Genomic DNA, 5,669 nt, shown 5'->3' with positions numbered 1-5,669 from the left:
GCATGTGTTGATGATTTTCTGTGTTGATACCCCAGTATTTTCTGAGCCAGTCATCTACAAAGTAAGTTACTAACACAGCCACAACTGTTATGTTGTGTTATTTTAAATGATACAATGATTCTGTACATGGTTTGTAAACCTTCAGCTGTAATGGAAACAGTAGTGCTTTTTATATTGTTTGAATGGAAATGTAACCGTGCCCTGACAGATTTGTTTTCTTCTTTTCTTCTTCTTAGAATTCTTTTCTTCTTTCGCATTAAAAAGAAGAAAATTAATCATAATATTAATTAATAATAATTAAGAAGGAGAGGTTGGTGTCTTTAGATAAGCATGTGTTTCAGAGATTCAGTGTAGTTTTGAGTGTGAGTACCAGTATGTGTTTGGCATGGTGTGCTGCTGATTTTGATTGAGCTTTGTATTCTTTCAGGTCTTGTATACATTCAAAATGAGTACTGTGATTAAGTTTGTGCGGCATTATTATCAATACGTAGGGAGTGGCAGAGATGCGTGATTGTCAGGGCTCCTTGTACAAACAGAGCACAGTGTTGAGTAATAGGGCATAGAAACTTCAAGGTCCGCCAAAGAAACTGTTATTACTAACAGCAGCGTTACAGTGAGGAAACATACAATAATTATTCTATAACCCTATTCCCAGTTTGTTGGGGTGTTGTCAGAGCTTATTGCCTTTGATTAGGTGGTTGTTGTTGCAAAGAGCGTAAGGGAACCACACAGCCTCTGCTCTCTTGTTTCTGTGGTCCTGTAATACCTTTCATTCTGCTCTGTAGCCACTTAAGGTTTATATCCATTTTGATGTTGTTGTTGTCACATACACACTGTCACAAATGTTTAATTGAACGCTGGCTATCATACACAGGAAGAGGGATGCGATAGACGTGTATCCAGTGATTAGCCTGGCTGCCTCTCTAAACCCCTCTGGAAATGGTAAAAGCATTTTTGTAACTTCTATACAGATCCACAGTTTACTAAACATCGCAGATTGACACTAAGAGGAAAGATGTTTTATATAGGCTACTATGAATGAGCTGAGACACTCCATAAATCATGTGTACAGGTGTACCTGAAGGGGCAGATGGAAGCTACAGACAGCAGGTCATCAGCTCTAACAGAAGAGACGACTCAACAAAAAGGCACGAGACGTCGTACAATATGTGGTCTTAATAATACAGTTACATTGTTCTAAGTGTTTTGTTGTTGGATTTCAGTTACCACCCCCATGTACGTTGGTATCAGACGGTCAACTGTGCAGTTGCAAGAGTGATCTTGGTGAACCCAGAAAGTCAGCGCTGTGATTTCTTCTCTGACAGAGTCATCTACAGGTCTGTCAGGACCAGACCACCAGTGTTTGCTCACTCACTTTCATCACATCCAACATTCAGTGGAACTTTCTGTCCAGAGCATTTTACACTGGTGGTAGTGGGTACATGTTCGGCATGCCAGTCTGTAAATTAGACAAACAAACGGTGTCACACAGTTCCGGGTTACAGTTTAATGTAAAGGGCATCTCATTCAGTCACTTTCCTTTGGTGCTACTGTGATTGTTCTGTATTCTGTTGTTTCTGAATAATACAGCTGTCTCATAATTGGATTTAAAGGAAATCGACATTTAATTTGTGATTACATTATCATGAAATTTGATTGGCCTAACATTATACTAATTTAGCAAAGATATCTTTACTCTGCTGCAGTTACATTCATTCATGTCAGGGAACAAACTTCTTTGTTTGCACAGACTCAATATACCCGCCCTCATTTGTGTCAGATTTTCATTGTATACATTACATAACAGTAGAATAAAGCTTGCCCATCTGATTCCTAAGACCTTCTATCAGCAGCAAATATGTAACTTGGTTGTTGGTGCATTTCTTGACTGTCAGTATACATGATTCCTTGTGGTTGCTCACCTGTGGGAAGCTTCCAAGGAATTATAGTGGTTTATTGGTTCACCCTGACAAAGAATGAGGAGGGATATAGGGGGAGATTATAGAGTTTGAGAGATGATCATGAAACAATGTAGAATATTAATGTTCCCTTTTGTGTTTTTGCAAATTGAAATCGTAAATTGCCTTAAATGCTTCAGAATTGCAAACAAGTGACCTGGTATGGAGGAAACTTGGAGTGTGTTGATGCCCTCTTTTTGTTCTGCAGTGGCAGAGTGAATGGTCGTCAGTACAGAGCCGACCTGGAGCTTTACCAGAATATTGTTGCTGAACAGTGCTGCTGGGAAATGAAGTCCAACCAACCCGTTCTCAAACTAGTCAAACAGCAGCAGGGACACTGGGAAAGACTTGTCAGGACTAAGGTACTCAACTTGTGTTCAGTCTACAGCAGAAATATAGAATTTTTCCACATCATCTTTTGATTGATTTCAAAGGTGATTTATCTATATATATATATCTAATATTTTTGTGAGTCACGACATGGATCACCTTGACGACGAGGAAGAAACACCAAACGGTAAGCTGCTGGAGACTGACTTAATTTTTGTGATAATACCTACTTTCAGTGAGAATGATTCGCCCTCTTGTGGTTTTGTGGTTTATAGGGAACACAGGAGAGGACAACTGCTATGTGAATTCAGAGAGCGGTAGTGAAAGTGACTGAACATCTAGCTGTGCATGCATTCATACTTATTCATCATAGGATCACAGGACTGTTATAAAGTTTACACAGTTAAGTGATCTGATTTATACTATAGAAAGAGATTTTTGCTCTGAGATGCAGAGAGCCGTTTGTGTTTCATGCAAATATTTTACATCAGACAATGTTACTTTTGAATTATTAGTCTGTTGGAAAAAAAATATTCTCCCTTGCTGTCATCAAAGTAAATAGTGTTCAGTACAGAGTAAGTAATAAGAGTAATCAGAGTAATTAATTCTCACCAAGTGGCATCAAAAAGTATGGAAAAAAATCATATAAAACAAATAACATAAAAAAACTATGAAACCTGTAGTAATATACAAATGCTCCACCATAGTATAAAGTATAGTTCACGTGAGGAGCAATATTGTGGTTATTATATCAAACGGTCATTCTGCCTGTTGGCATTTTGGAGAGAGAGAGAGAGAGAGAGAGACACAGTTTGAACATTTCTAACTATTTACCAGTGGGCATTATGAAAATGTACAGTTTATTATTTATAAAAGATCAGCAGAAAATACAGCAGAAAACACTCTGACTGCAGACACGCACACGCGCACACTCTGACTGCAGACACGCACACGCGCACACTCTGACTGCAGACACGCACACGCGCACACTCTGACTGCAGACACGCACACGCGCACACTCCGACTGCTCGCACACACACGCACGCACGCACTCCCGACTGCTCTCTGACTGCACACACACACTCCCGACTGCACGCACACACACTGACTGCACTCCCGACTGCACGCACACACACTGACTGCACTCCGACTGCACACACACACTCTGACTGCTCTCTGACTGCAGACGCACACACACACTCTGACTGCACACACACACACACACACACTCTGACTACACACACACACTCTGACTGCACACACACACACACACTCTGACTACACACACACACTCTGACTGCACACACACACACACTCTGACTGCACTCTGACTGCAGACGCACACACACACTCTGACTGCACACACACACACACACACTCTGACTACACACACACACTCTGACTGCACACACACACACACACTCTGACTACACACACACACTCCGACTGCACACACACACTGACTGCACTCCCGACTGCACGCACACACACACACTGACTGCACTCCGACTGCACACACACACTCTGACTGCTCTCTGACTGCAGACGCACACATACACTCTGACTGCACACACACACACACACACACTCTGACTACACACACACTCTGACTACACACACACTCTGACTGCGCACACACACACACACACTCTGACTGCTCTCCGACTGCAGACACGCACGCGCGCACACTCCGACTGCACACGCGCGCACACACACTCTGACTGCGCACACACACACTCTGACTGCTGTCGTGACCTTCCCTGGTCACCCCGGATTGTCAGACTCCGTCTTCTGTAATCAGAACATTGAGTGAAAGAAAATACCCTGGGTTTTGTAGTTTCACCTTTGCAAAGGGAGAACACAGTGAACACAGGCCTTTCAGTCTGCTTCACTCCCCTCCATAAGTGTTCTGCCCCTCCCTGGACACAGGCTCGTGGAGGTACATTTGCATAATCTATTTGCATAATAGATCAACAGTTTTTCAAGACCTTCGTTGGTATTACCATATTGGGACATGTTGCCCTGTTATTCCCACCTACCAATTATAATAATTGGTCTAACATATTTATGACTGTGAAACACTCTGTATCCCTCCTATGTTGGATGATTTATCTTACGTCCGATGCCTCCCAGTGCTTCGCCTTCACCGCATCAAAAGGGTTCCAGGAATGATAACATCCTCCCGAACTCCCTGTAACGGAGGATGTGTTTGTGTGAAAGAGTGTGAAAACCTCCCTTTTTCTCTGAGTGAAAGCATACATACAGGTAAATATGTGCTCTGTATCATGTCAGTGCATAGGTAACCTTATATAATTCCACACTGCGCACACACACACACACACACACACTCTGACTGCTCTCTGACTGCACACACACACACACACACACTGACTGCACTCTCACTGCAGACACACACACACACACTCTGACTGCACACACACAGACTGACTGCACTCTGACTGCAGACACACACACACACACAGACTGACTGCACTCTGACTGCAGACACACGCACACGCTGACTGCTCACTGACACACACACACTCACTGACACACAGACACACGCACACTCTGACCTCCTGACGGACTGTGACTAACCCGTCACCTTCTCTCTCTCTGTGTGTTCAGAGTCGGATCCTGTCCATGTTGCTCTGCTTGTCATCTTCCTCTTCATCCTCCCAGGTACAGCTGGACTTGCAGGTCCTGGTCTGGGGTCCATGTAGAGTCAGTGACTGTTCACACCTGGGATTAGCGTGTGAGGTGACCACATCACATGGCACAGCTGTGATTGGATCACATGCTACAGGCAACCTTGCCTGTTTGACCTTTGACCTCTGTGCAGCTCTGTCACTCTGTCTCTGCTTCCTGTTTTCTCTCCTGTCAGGTTCATGACAGACCTGCTCCTCCCACTAAGCCACTCCCCCCTGATCCCGCTCTAAAACCTCAGCCACAGGTAACCTTGCCTGCCGGTGTCCATGTGCTGTTTCCGTGTTAATGTGTGATTATTAGAATAATTAGGTAATAGTGTATCATTTATGAAGTCCTCTCTATCTACACACTGCCACCATCAGGGCAGACTGAGAGCTACAGCACTGGCCTGTGGCAGATCAGTAAAGATGGAGAATTCTGTGATGTCACTCTCTTTCCTGGTCATCACTGCCCCCCGACCCCCCCACCCCCGGCGGTTTTCTTTGTTGAGTGTTTGTCTGCAGTTCATGTACAGATCAGATCAGGCTGCAGCTCCACCTGCTGGTTGGAGGAGAAACAGCATTAAATATGATGTGGAATATAAAAGTACTGTAAAAGTCATAGGACATCTTCTGTTCGTACAGTAGGGGGCGTCACACTTCTGTCTGCATGCTGTGATCACTTAACAGAATT

At 43.8% G+C, this 5,669-nt stretch overlaps 1 long non-coding RNA gene across 1 annotated transcript; it reads left to right on the top strand.

The window, feature by feature from the left end:
- The first annotated feature begins 2,420 nt into the window (after positions 1–2,420).
- Positions 2,421–4,995, top strand: LOC114429834 (uncharacterized). The gene is made up of 3 exons (XR_003669953.1): positions 2,421–2,475; positions 2,564–2,690; positions 4,917–4,995. It is a non-coding gene; the product is annotated as an uncharacterized LOC114429834 (long non-coding RNA).
- The last annotated feature ends 674 nt before the right edge of the window (positions 4,996–5,669 follow it).

The sequence above is a fragment of the Parambassis ranga genome, unplaced genomic scaffold (assembly GCF_900634625.1).
Source record: "Parambassis ranga unplaced genomic scaffold, fParRan2.1 scaffold_21_arrow_ctg1, whole genome shotgun sequence".
NCBI classification, from domain to species: Eukaryota; Metazoa; Chordata; class Actinopteri; family Ambassidae; genus Parambassis; species Parambassis ranga.
The sequence above is the reverse complement of the archived record's forward strand: the minus strand, read 5'-3'. Positions and strand labels throughout refer to the sequence as shown.